The sequence below is a fragment of the Sinohyriopsis cumingii genome, chromosome 1, assembly GCF_028554795.1.
Source record: "Sinohyriopsis cumingii isolate HCF-2022 chromosome 1, ASM2855479v2, whole genome shotgun sequence".
Lineage (NCBI taxonomy): Eukaryota > Metazoa > Mollusca > Bivalvia > Unionida > Unionidae > Sinohyriopsis > Sinohyriopsis cumingii.
The window spans coordinates 37,667,590-37,680,583 of NC_142961.1; the positions used below are offsets into that span (position 1 = coordinate 37,667,590).

Below are 12,994 nucleotides of genomic sequence, written 5' to 3' on the forward strand. Positions count from 1 at the left end.
GACCAAAACTCGTACCGTCTGACAACATTATGTAGCACACGTCGACAAAGAACGAGCATAATTAGCCGCTATTCCCTGAAAATAGCATCGGCTTATTTATTTCGGACCATAGTAATATTAATAAAATTTCTTGGCTCAACGTGCGATAGTTTGGATGCTATGGTGCAAATGGCTTGGGTGGGACGTAAAAGCATAACTTATTCCACAAATCTATCACCATATGTTAAGATAACGGCATGTAATTTTGGTTGACGTATTATCTCAATCCGCTTGAAGGAGAGAAGAAAGGAAGCTATTGTATGTATAGTCGCTGCACAAAATGAAATAACTTCAATATTTAATTTATATGGGGACTTTCAAAACATCACAGTCGAAATTAAACGTAAACAGTATCACGAGGACAAATGGAGAAAATCGCAAAAAAATATTAACTTTGCTTTAAGGAGGATTGCGATATGATTCCGGTTTGTGAATACAGAGAGAGAGAGAGAGAGAGAGAGAAGGATGAGTCTCAAAAAAATAGTGCGGGAGAAAATAACCGTGTAAGAAGATAGTTTTGCAACAAAGGAAACAAACTTTTATGTTTGGTAATTTATTTCTAAAATAAAATCATAAGTTGTACAAAAGATTGTGTTATGACTTGAGCTTGAATCGTTAATACTGCACTGAAACCCGGAACTCTTTTCCAGTCAAACCATTAGGAAACCGTCAATAGCACAATAATTGCTTATTGGTTCAATATGCTTAGCCTGTATCACGTGGTATAACAAGGAATTACAAATTGCATATTACACCGTGCGTATTATATATATATCTTTCGATGAACTTATCTACGTAAATATGTAAGCGGATGTGTTAAGACTTATTTCAAGAAATGTCAGCAAAGAATTTGTTCGTGGGTCTTTCACGTCTGCTTGTTCAGTGAAATTATCTTCACGAAGATTTAACCAATTTCCGTTACGGAAGACAAGGTGAACGAAACAGCTGGATAAATCGTTATAATACTGGCGTATGCAAAGTAAATTTTTAAAAAACAAGTCTCCACAAATAATTTAGAAGCACTTTCGGTGAACAATGCTAGGTCCTGATTCGTCATATTCTTGCTTGATGATCCACTTTTGCTGGAAGGTGGAGAGGGAAGTCACAATAGAACCACCTATCCATACCGAGTACTTCTTCTCTGGTGGCGCGATGACTTTGATCTTCATTGTCTGTGGAGCCAAAGAGGTTATTTCCTTCTGCATGCGGTCAGCAATGCCCGGATACATAGTGGTGCCTCCAGCTAATACGATGTTGCAATAGAGGTCCTTATGTATTTCTTCGTCACACTTCATGATACCGTTGTAGGTTGTCTCGTGGATGCCCGCACACACCATACCCAGGAAATATGGCTGGAAGAGAGCCTCTGGACAACGGAACCTCTCATTTCCAAGGGTGATAACCTGGCCATCAGGAAGTTCATATCTCTTCTCAAGAGAACTGGATGAAGCAGCAGTAGCCATGTCCTGTTCAGTCAAGAGCAACATAACACAGTTTCTCCTTAATGTCACTGACAATATCTCTCTTGGCAGTTGTGGTGAAAAAAAGAACCATGTTGTGTTAGGAGTTGCATCAAATAATCTGTTAGATCTCTTCCTGCCAAGTCAAGACACATCATAGCTTTGGGAATGGCGTAACCTTCATAGATGGGGACAATGGGGACAGCTTGGGTCACACCATCACCTGAATCCAACGAGAATCCGGTGGTCCTACCAGAAGAATACATAGATAATGAAGGCTGGATGGCAACATACATTGCTGGTGTGTTGAAGGTCTCAAACATGAACTGTGTCATCTTTTCTCTTTGGGAGTTTGGGTTGAGGGCAGCATCTGTCAACAGAACGGGGTGCTCTTCTGGCGCGACACGGAGTTCGGTGTAGAAGATGTGATGCCAGATCTTCTTCATATCGTCCCAGTTGGTGACAATTCCGCGTTCAGTGGGGTACTTGAGGGTGAGGATACCTCTCCTGCTCTGGACTTCGTCTCCGACATAGCTATCTTTCTGTCCCATACCAACTATCACACCCTAAAGGTATAAAAAGGTAGATACGATTGATTATTTGGGTTCTTTGACGAAATTACATCTCTTTTATCGAACACATTTTATTGTGTTGTTCATATTATGATCTCTCTGTCTCCTCGTGACCGAGAAGTCTAAGCGATCGGAATTGCTGATTTATGCCATCTCAACTTTCTGCGTGAGTTCGAGTCTCGGGCTCGGCCATTGTGGGCATACGAGAAAGCTTGCCATTAATTACTCGTGGGTCGGGGGCTCTTGCCGTGATATTCCCGGTTTTTCGTCCACCAATTATACTGGCCGTTCTCTCTGTGTGTGTGTGTGTGTGTGTAAACAATTTACTGTGCTGACAATTTAATGATGAAAAATATCCACCAAATGAAGGCTGTGTTATATTTAAGCAATACTAATTTGTCGGTCGTTCAGACAGGATTCATTTTTTGTTGAAGGGAAGTAACTGCTAACGTTAGCGGGCTCTTTGTAAACAATCGTCTGCGTGGCTAATAAAGAAAGGAAAGCAGTTAATATGTCTTATTCTTTCAACAAACAAGTTGATGTAAGGTAATACAAATTTTGTATAGGGTAATAAATCACTATAGCAGATGTCATTAACGTCGTGAACTCTAGATTCCTTTAACGGTGTATTTGGTTCAAATCGTTCGTTTGTACCCTATACCAATTTTAAAACTAATAGCATAAAGGATATTTAACAAAAATGCACAAACCGTAATTATTCAGATTGTTGCCATATATTGAGGGGCATTACCGCCATAATTCTATACATGTATTTTCTGATCTTCCTTGACGCAATATTGTAACTGGCTGCTTGCAAGTGCTACTTTCATAATTGTATCCATGTATATTGTATTCTTCATTGATGCAAATTGTACGAGCAGCTTGCAAATACTACTTTCCTTCTGTATTATTATCAACGGCTGCTTGCAAGTGCTACATTCATAATTTTAGTCATGATTTTTATATTCTTCATTGATGCAAGCTGTAAATGCCTGCTTGCAACTGCTTAAATCTACTTTCCTTCTGCGTCATTGTATCTTGCAATTCGCCAACTGCTGAATTGATTCTTTAGTTTGTCGTATAGGAAATGCTATGTCAGTTATTACAAGTTTTAATATTCAATATATAAACTAGCTATATCACAAGTTACGCAGATTGCACCTTCTAAAATCATGATTACAATGTAGCATCAAGCACGTTGCAAGTTAGTATCAATGAAGTTAGCATAAATACTGCCTCAATATTACAACAGATGGCGCCGTGACACGTCAATTTCTTACAATACGACTACTTCCCTGAATATAGCAACAAGAGGTGATACTACTTTACGGCATGTTTTGGCGTCCTATTTAAAATATCATTCGAATTATATTATCGCATTACAGTCAGCTTTTTTCCCCAGAGTATTAACATTCGGAAGAAAGGTGGCCTGAAAGAAGCACAAAACAAATTAAATGTAGCAAATTATATACAATTACATGTATTTACACAATGTTATGTTTCCGTTGACCCTTTCCATCCTATTTTTATCTAGACATTTTGTGGGTGTAATTTACCGCTACCGCACGGTGGCAGAATAGGGTAGCCACTTACTAGCAAGATTTAAGGTCATAATTCGTTTATATATTCTCATTCACAATATAATCAATTTAAAGCATGTTTATTACTTCAGAGGGCAGTGCAAATTATGCTTTTTTGTATCAGCAAAGACTTCATAAGGTTTGAGAAAATTGCAGAAAATTGCACATCAAGGCCATACTTTCCCTTTCTTGTTTATTCAGAGAGAGAGAGAGAGAGAGAGAGGAATATTTTGTTTATTCTCTCATTATTCTCTCATCCCTATGAAATTAATTTGACTGTTAACCTGCAGTTTACAGTAGCAGTTTAATTAATGAATATATATATATATATATATATATATATATATATATATATATATATATATATATATATATATATATATATATATATATATATATATATATATATATATATATAAAGAAGTAAGGTAAATATTCAAATTATACAGAATTCTTATATTTGTATGGCATGGATGATTATGCAATAATCAACAAGTATTGTCACTAGTTGTCTGCGACAAGTATTTTATATCTCTAATTTCATTTTAAAACTCCAATTCTAATACAATAGTAGGAGGCAAATGACTTGAAACAAGGACATCACATACAAAGCATGTACTTTAGCACAGCTATATGCTGCCAAAATATGAGCATATTTCATTATACTAGAAAATAAATTATAACAGTATGAAATATATTTTCTATATCTAAACATAAAGAACATTTTCATACAATTAAGACATGCTTTATTTCCACATATATCCAACTGCAAACTACATTTGTTTTATTATTTAAAATCGTATTAATCCATATATGAAGCGATATTTATAGTACAGATAAGATGATTGATTGTAAGGTACTTCACTGATAAAGCATCAGAATCCTTTGGTAGCAATTATAACAATATAATATACTGAATATAAATAACGTTGTTACCTCTACCAGTAACCACCTCAATTTGTTTTTATTACATATATTACTGGTACTATACAGTACCAAACTTGCTTGATGCTTCTGATTATGAAATTAATGTAGTAGTTAAAAAGACAAATATAAATTTTTACATGAATCTTCTACAGATTTGATTGTTTTCTGTTAGAAGAGTAAGACCCCCCACATAAATTTTTAAAAATCGTTTAAAGTTGTTAAGGCTACTCACAGCTCCGACTGTCGTTGCGTCCATCCCCCCCCCCCCCCCGCATAAACATCTTCATTTGTCTGTGATTTTATCATTATTGTATCCTGTTTAAAGTATAACTTAATATTGCATAACACAAAAAATATCAGCACAATACAACTATGCGATAAAGAAAAATAAATAACTAAAAACTATATACAGTCCTGTGTTTAATTTTTCATAGGCAATATTAGAGAAAAATAAATGTTTAATTGAAATCGGCATAATATTGTTAGACGAATTAGTCTAAAACAAAAATTAACATTACTGGTAGGCATTTATAAGGAACAAATACCTAGACTGTCCTGTTACATTGTTCTTATAGATTTATTTGCCAATTCCTTTTGTTTTTCACTTTCACATATAAAAAAACATGAATAAAGACATGCTTTTCACACAATTTAATTTTGGATTTTGGATTGGACATACACTCATAAATTATAATTCTGAGGAATTAAAACTGTAAATTCTGGATTGGTCGAGACATATTTCCTTTTGTATACAACATATATTTGTAAATTACGCCTCAAGAACAGTCAGGTTACATTCCCTAGTCACAGTTTTAAGACTGAATCCCAAAGAACGTTCCATTACTGAATCTGTATTCAATCTATTCAATTTATGAACTTGAGATGAAATTTAAAATTTGGTCTCTTATCCCTAATGTATGTGCCTTGGAACAATGAATATGGTAAATTCCATAAATTAAATGACTTAATCACTCAGCAGAGAGAGAGAGAGAGAGAGAGAGAGAGAGAGATACAGTTAGTTTCTTCACAGAATAATAGAAACCACTAGCCAGAGAGTTTTATCCCTATGTTGCTAATTATCACCAAATGAAAGACCCCATGACTACCCTAAAACGGCAAACGATTGTCCCAAAACACCCTCAGCTACCAATGATACATAATATAATTTTTAAATAAACTTACTAATGATGTAGTTTTATATTCATTTTTAATTTTATCGGATAATGAAATGAATGTTTCTTCATTAACAGCATGCTATCCTTGTACTTCTCTGATTATGAGGTGAAGATATTCATCAAAACCATCGTTTAATGGAGATACGTCTTTCTGGTGTCGTTATAAATTTTTTCTCATTTGTGAGGAATTCGTTCAGATTTGGTTCTGGTGGTTTTTGATATCCTGGTGGAACATCGGGCCAACTTAAAACTGATCTGATTGACGATAGTAGTGAATGGGGACGATTCAGCGACAAAGGGATTTTAATGGTAAAATAGTGAGTTTGCCCTTTGGCGACAATGGGAATTTAACATGGGGAGCACAGGATAGGCATTGTAGCAACAAGGGGAATTTAACATGGGGAATACAGGACTGGCATTACAGCGACAAGGGGAATTTAACATGGGGAGCACATGATATGCATTATAGTTTGTTGTTTAAAACCCACCAAGACTCAAAGGCCCTTTTCAGGGCCACCCATGTCTCTCGAAAAGAGATAGTATTTCAATAGCCAACATCAATTAAAACTCAAAAATCCTTTCTTTACCCCTATAGTACGTGTGGATGATTGAGTGCGTGAGTGTAGATTCTTATTCTAAAAATCAAAAACCAAGAGACACTTACGTTTTATAGACTGTTTATTGTGGTACAAATTTTACAATCTAATTCACAACACCACATAGCACCTTAAAAAGTTCATAGGTTTCTTCATCTTTTTCTTTCTTTACTCTCTCTTTTTAAAAAAATATCTTCACTTTCACAGCTTTTTCCTCCTCTTCATTCTCATTTTCTTCCAATCTTCTTTTTTTCTCCTGTTTCTGTTTCTTCACCTGTCTGCTTTCTTCCTTTTCTTCCTCTCCATGACTCCGTTCTTCTTCTTCTAGCTCCTGTTGTTTCTTAGGGCAATCTGAAGACCAATGTCCTTTTTCTTGACAATGATAACAGGTATCTTGACTTTTGTCTTTTCTAACCCCTGTTTTTTTTTGACGGTCTGGATACTCTGAAGATCAATGTCCTTTCTTCTGACAGATATAGCAAGTATCTTGACTTTTATCTCGAAAGGAAGGAGAGTAGTCCGTCGGCTGGTCTGAAGAAAATTTTCTGATGACCCCTCGCAAAGCTCTGATGAAAAGTTCGATTTGTGCAGTCTCTTCCATCGTTCTGCTCGGTTTGAGAGTGAAATGAATAGTGGAAGGACAAGACACACACCCTTTATATACGCTGGTCTGTCATGGATATAAAGTAACCCATGGTGTTTAAACTTTAGTCATTTGACTTTTTGCAGTCAAGATGAAACGATCCAATTCAATAGAGAAAAATGGAGAAGAAGAACGTAAGAGACAGAAACGTGATCTATCGTCTCGTACCAGGGATGAAGTCTTGGCACATATTCATGCCAGTGATTTTGAAGAGGACATGAGTGAACCAGAATCCAAACCCAGAGAGTCCAAGTTCACCACCCTTAGTCAATCCTGAAAAGTACTATCACATTCGAGAGACGGAAAAGCGCTCCTCTAGAAAATTTAGAACCACGGCTTACAAATACACGGTGAAGTTTAAAGATTTCAAGTCCGACGTACCACTGGAGAAAGCAGAAGAGTTCATCACCGAGATGTGGGATTCTTTGCTCACCACACTGAAGCGACAATGTCAACCCAAAGAAGACGATCGCTTGAGACTTTCCATACAACACGACGGTTTGAAATCCCCTGTTTGGATCGAGTTTAGTAGCCCTGCAGAATTGACGCCTTCCAAAGTCATGGACAAGATTCAACACGTGCAACAATCCAGTGACCAGTTTGACATCACTGAAGGAAAAGTCACACTGGACATGACCCTCGTCTCTCCTCCTCAAGGGACCGGACAGCGCAAAAAGGTGTTACTGGTGAACGACCTTCTCAGCAGCAAAAAGAGCCTCGTCCAAATTCACAACACTCAAGACCACATGTGTTTAGCCAGGGCTATTGTGGTGGGACGAACCTATGCCAACAAGAACGACACGGCAGAATGGAAAAGAGCCTGGAAAACTATTAAAAAATCGGACCTAGCCAAACAACGAAGTGAAGCAGAACTCCTGTTACAACAAGCCAACCTGTCCAAAGACACGCCCTGTGGCATTCCTGAAATGCAAACAGTGCAAGATGTCCTAGCTCCACGCTACACCTTGAAAGTGCACCCTCAAGAAGTGCGCGGACCTCTGTTGTTTTGAGGGAAAGACTTTAAAGATGGAAAATACATTCATCTCTATCATCGCGATGAACATTTCGATACCATTGCCAGTATCACCGCATTCCTGGGATACGGTTATTACTGTGAGAAATGTGACTATGGCTATAACAATCGAGAGCAACACAAGCATTGTGGACCGAAATGCTCAGGATGTTTGGCCTCTCCACCCTGTCTGAACGAAGGACAAGAACGAGTGCATTGCCCTACTTGTCAGCGCACTTTTGTCAGTCCATTCTGTTACCAACAACATCTGAAGACGCAAGGTTCACAGCAGAAAAGTGCATGCCAACTCCTGAGATTGTGTTCTACGTGTGGACAAGGCATACGTACCAATAGTGGCAAGTTTCACGTATGTCGAGGAAAGAAACGATGTCACATTTGTCACCAAACCGTGGACTTGGAACACCAATGCTACATGCAAAAATACCAACCCCAACAAGAGGAAAATGAGGACCACAAGAAGAAAGTCCATTTCATCTTTTTCGATTTTGAATGCATGCAAGAGACTGGCATTCACATTCCTAATTTCTGTGTGGCTCACCAAGCGTGTGAAAAGTGCATCCAAGAACCTATCTTTAGTCATTGCCCTCACTGCAGCAAGATTCCTGGAGGGCGTGAAAAAATTTTTCGAGGACCGAACAGGCAAGCCGATTTCGCTCAATGGATCTTAGACCCCATCGACGAAACATGGAGCCAAGAGGACATCGAACGTTACGGAGATTGTCATTGCCATGCCACGGTGATTGCTCACAATTTCTCGGGATACGATGGGCAGTTTCTTCTCAGATACAATACGGAACAAGGTACCGAACGTCCTAAAGTCACTTTGAACGGAGTCAGAATAATTTTCATGCAAGTGGGACAAGTTCAGTTTAAAGATTCAATGAGTTACTTGGCCATGCCTTTGAGTCGAATGCCTGAAACGTTTGGAATGACAAAAATGACCAAAGGGTATTTTCCTCACTTTTTCAATACCGAAACCAATCAACATGCCGTTCTACCCAATTTGCCTGAGGCTCACTATTAAGACCCCGGCAACATGCCTACCGGACAACGAAAAGCCTTCTACGCTTGGTACCAGGCTCACGCCTCGGACCCTTTTGACTTTCAGGAAGAAATGCTAAAGTATTGTCGTTCCGACGTGGCCCTTTTACGGAGTTGCTGTGGAAAATTTCGAGAACTGTTCATGGAACACGGAGGGGTCGATCCTTTGAAAGAAGCTTGCACCATTGCCAAAGCGTGTTCCTTAGTGTACCGCCAACGATTCATGCCTGAAAACACCGTGGCTGTCATCAATCCTCAATCGACCAACTATGTCAAACGTTAATGCTCGGTGAAAGCCCTGCAATGGTTACATTACTTGTGCGACAAGGAAGACAAATGGATTCAGCATGCCCGCAACGGAGGGGGCGAAAAGACCATCGGAACATATTCGGTCGATGGCTGTAACTTAGAAAACCCCAAGATCATGTACGAGTTTAACGGTTGCTTATTTCACGGATGTCCCGTCTGTTACCCTGATCGTAGCACTAAAAATCAGTTTTTACATCGAACCATGGAAGACTTGTACCAGGACACTTGTCAGCGACGCCTAAAGTTAGAACAGCAAGGATACCAAGTGGTGGAAGTGTGGGGACACGAATACGATTACCGTTTGAAAATCGATCTAGAGTTTAAACACATCGTGAAAAGCTACCAGTTCATGGAACCCTTTAACCCGAGGGATAGTTTGTACGGAGGAAGAACCAATGCCACCTGTGTGCTGTACCAAGACGACGAAGAGAAAGGAGAAGAAATCAAATACTTGGACGTGTGTTCGCTGTATCCTTACGTGTGCAAATATTGTCACTTTCCTGCAGAGTGTCCGCAATTGTTAACGGAACACATCGACCTGAAAAACAATCGACAATACGAAGGCCTGATCAAATATAAAGTTTTGCCTCCCAAGGACTTGTACCATCCCGTGTTACTTCACCATTGTCAAGACAAACTGATGTTTCCTTTGTGCGGTACTTGTGCCGAAACGTGCAACCAAGACCAGCCTTGTCAGCACACCCAGGAAGAACGTGCCTTGACGGGGACGTGGGTCAACGTAGAATTGTTCAAAGCTTTGGACATGGGATACCAACTGTTACAAGTGTACGAAATTTACCACTTTCCCACGAAGCAACAATACCACAAAGGTGACCCCCGTCAGAAAGGCATTTTCGCCGACTACGTGGATGCTTTTTTGAAAATGAAGCAAGAAGCCAGTGGCTATCCTTCCTGGTGTCACACTCCCGAAGACCAAAAGACATTCAAAGAGAAATACTGGGCAGAAGAAGGCATTACTTTAGACCACATCGCGAAAAACGAAGGCAGGCGATCGTTTGCCAAAGTGATGTTAAATTGCTTGTGGGGTAAAATGGCACAACGCCCGTGTTTACCAAAGACGGAATATTTGACAGAACCTTCCCGCTACTTTCAGATGATTCACGACAAAACCAAATACATGAAACACGTGGACGTCGTTCGTGAGGATTTGATCTTAGTGAATTACGAAGAAGATCTGGACTTTGTAGAAGGCGACGAATTTGGAAATGTCATCATTGCGGCTTACGTGACAGCTCATGCTCGCTTAAAACTGTACGAAGATTTAGAACTGTTAGGGGAACGCGTCCTGTACTTTGACACGGACAGTTGCATTTACATCGATCACTCGAGTCAACAGCACCCTGACATCGAAGGAGACCGTTTAGGAGCCTGGACAGACGAGCACCCCGACGAGAAAATTTTAAGTTTCACGAGTGGCGGTCCTAAAACTTACGGCTACGAATGCCGGGACAAACAAGGAGAAGTACACACGAAGTGTAAAGTGAAAGGATTGACTCTGAATTATCGTACCAGTCGATTGGTCAACTTTGGCATATTGAAAGTAGCCTTGCAGTCTGGAAAAGATGAACACTTTAAAGTGACCACCTATCAGCCAAACAAGATTGTATGTTTGCCCACTCATCACATCGTCAATCGACCCTTGGAAAAAGTCTATCAAATTGTGTACCAGAAACGAGTACGTCTTCCCAATCACTTTACTTTGCCTTATGGACATGTTGGTATAAAACATTGGTTGTAAGTGGATAGCCACACACCAGAAGGATGACTTCACCACAGCAAGAATCGAGTGAGAAACCTGATGAGAACTCCACCATTTTCCGGTCTTCTTGCCTGACTATTGTGATTGTGCCCGTCGATTGGAAACGTTTAAAAAATGGCATACGGATAGGGAAGGGTTACCTACTTCGAATGTTTTAGCTAGAACAGGATTTGTCTACTTGGGACCTGAGACTGGATTTGGATACAAAGTACAGTGTTTCAGTTGTGGCCTGAAGTTACGAATGGATCTATGTATCTATAAAGATTCAGCTATTCTGGAACATACTCGATGCCCTCCGCACTGTCCTTACCTTTATATGGCCTTTCCACCCATTACACTACGGTACAATTATGACGGCACCTTAGAGACGGTACCTTCCAAAACAAGACATAAAAAGGAACGATGTACAAGCTTGAGACTTCATTACGACTAGTATAGAAAGGAACCATAGGCAAGATCGATAGTTCATTGTGACTACCAAGACCAAGCGAACAAGATGAATCCTTTGAAATAGACAACATTTCAGTTTGGGGATTGTAAAAAAGTTTTATCTGCCCCTAGTGTTACTAATATTGGATGGATAAGACCCATGCATTGCGACGGAAAATGTCCGGAAGGAAACTGCAAGTGTCCATGCGGTTACCATTGTAATTGCGTAACGGAGTTTGCAGACGGGTGCGATTGTGAGCCTTGCGATGGGAGCGATGCTGTACGTTGTGACCTTAGCGATGCCGTAAAGCATCATGGGAACTTTGTTCTCACTACCCCTGTCATGGAAAGTGATGCTGTGCGTGTCAAACCTGATGGATGCAAAATCGATGTCCCTGGTCATTGTAGACACTTTATTGGGTTTCATGGCCAATGTGGATGTCAACCTTCACGTCTATCACCCTACGGATGTCATCCAGCCCTGAGCAAACTCCTGTCCATGTCACCCTTCCCTCATCGAAACGAACCTGTGAAAGACGAATATTCGTTCCCTGTGCGTTTGTCTGAATACTGCAACTTTGAAAATCGTTTTCAATCGTTCAAAGGAAAATGGCCTAAGTATCTGGGAGGACCAACCCCCGAAGAATTAGCCAGAGCCGGAGTTTTCTACTTGGGCGAAGGGGACAAAGTCAAGTGCTTCAGTTGCGGTGTGTCACTTCACCACTGGGAACCGCAAGATTCAGCTTACCTGGAACATGCTCGATGGTCTCCCAGTTGTCACTATTTACCTTTTGTAGGACAATATCAGTAATCCATGAATGGATACTTTACAAGATACTTTACAAGAGAACATTCGTCCTTTGCCTGTGGAGTTGAGAGAACGCATTTACAGAGAACTGGTGAAAATACAAGTGAAACGTAAAGAACAGTTGCATCCGTTACGTCATTGGTACCTGAATGCTATAAAAGGACTGATTCGTCAGAAAGTGTTTCATTGGTCAGACCTTCATCAACTACCCCATGGTTTAAAAAGGATTGGCTTGTTATTGAGAATTATATTTCTTACAATGTAAACATACTGCACCGAATTGCAGAAGAAGAGTGAAAGAGTTACCAACATCTTTTACGCAATGTCAACTTAGTGAAAGAGGAAACTGCTGAACGAACTGTGATCTGTAGGTTAGTAATTGAACCTTTTAGATTCGCTACTGGAGTAAAACCATGTCTGTGTAGACAGTACATTTCTTGTGTCAGACAAAAGAGGATTTAGTATGACCTATTCATGGATACATTACAAAAGAACATTTGTGGCTTGCCTGTGGAGTTGAGAGAAGCACTGGTCAAAATTCATGAAAAAGGTAAAGAACAACTGCATCCGTTACGTCACCAGATGCTTAACCACTGGTACCT

General features: G+C 39.7%; 1 pseudogene across 1 annotated transcript in view; it reads right to left on the minus strand.

Moving 5' to 3' along the window:
- Positions 1–633: 633 nt before the first annotated feature.
- Positions 634–12,994, minus strand: part of LOC149806725 (actin-1-like) — a 31,498-nt pseudogene continuing 19,137 nt past the window's right edge. Inside the window, exon 2 of the transcript XR_016420824.1 lies at positions 634–2,065. The product of XR_016420824.1 is annotated as an actin-1-like (transcript). The remainder of the gene's footprint in view (positions 2,066–12,994) is intronic.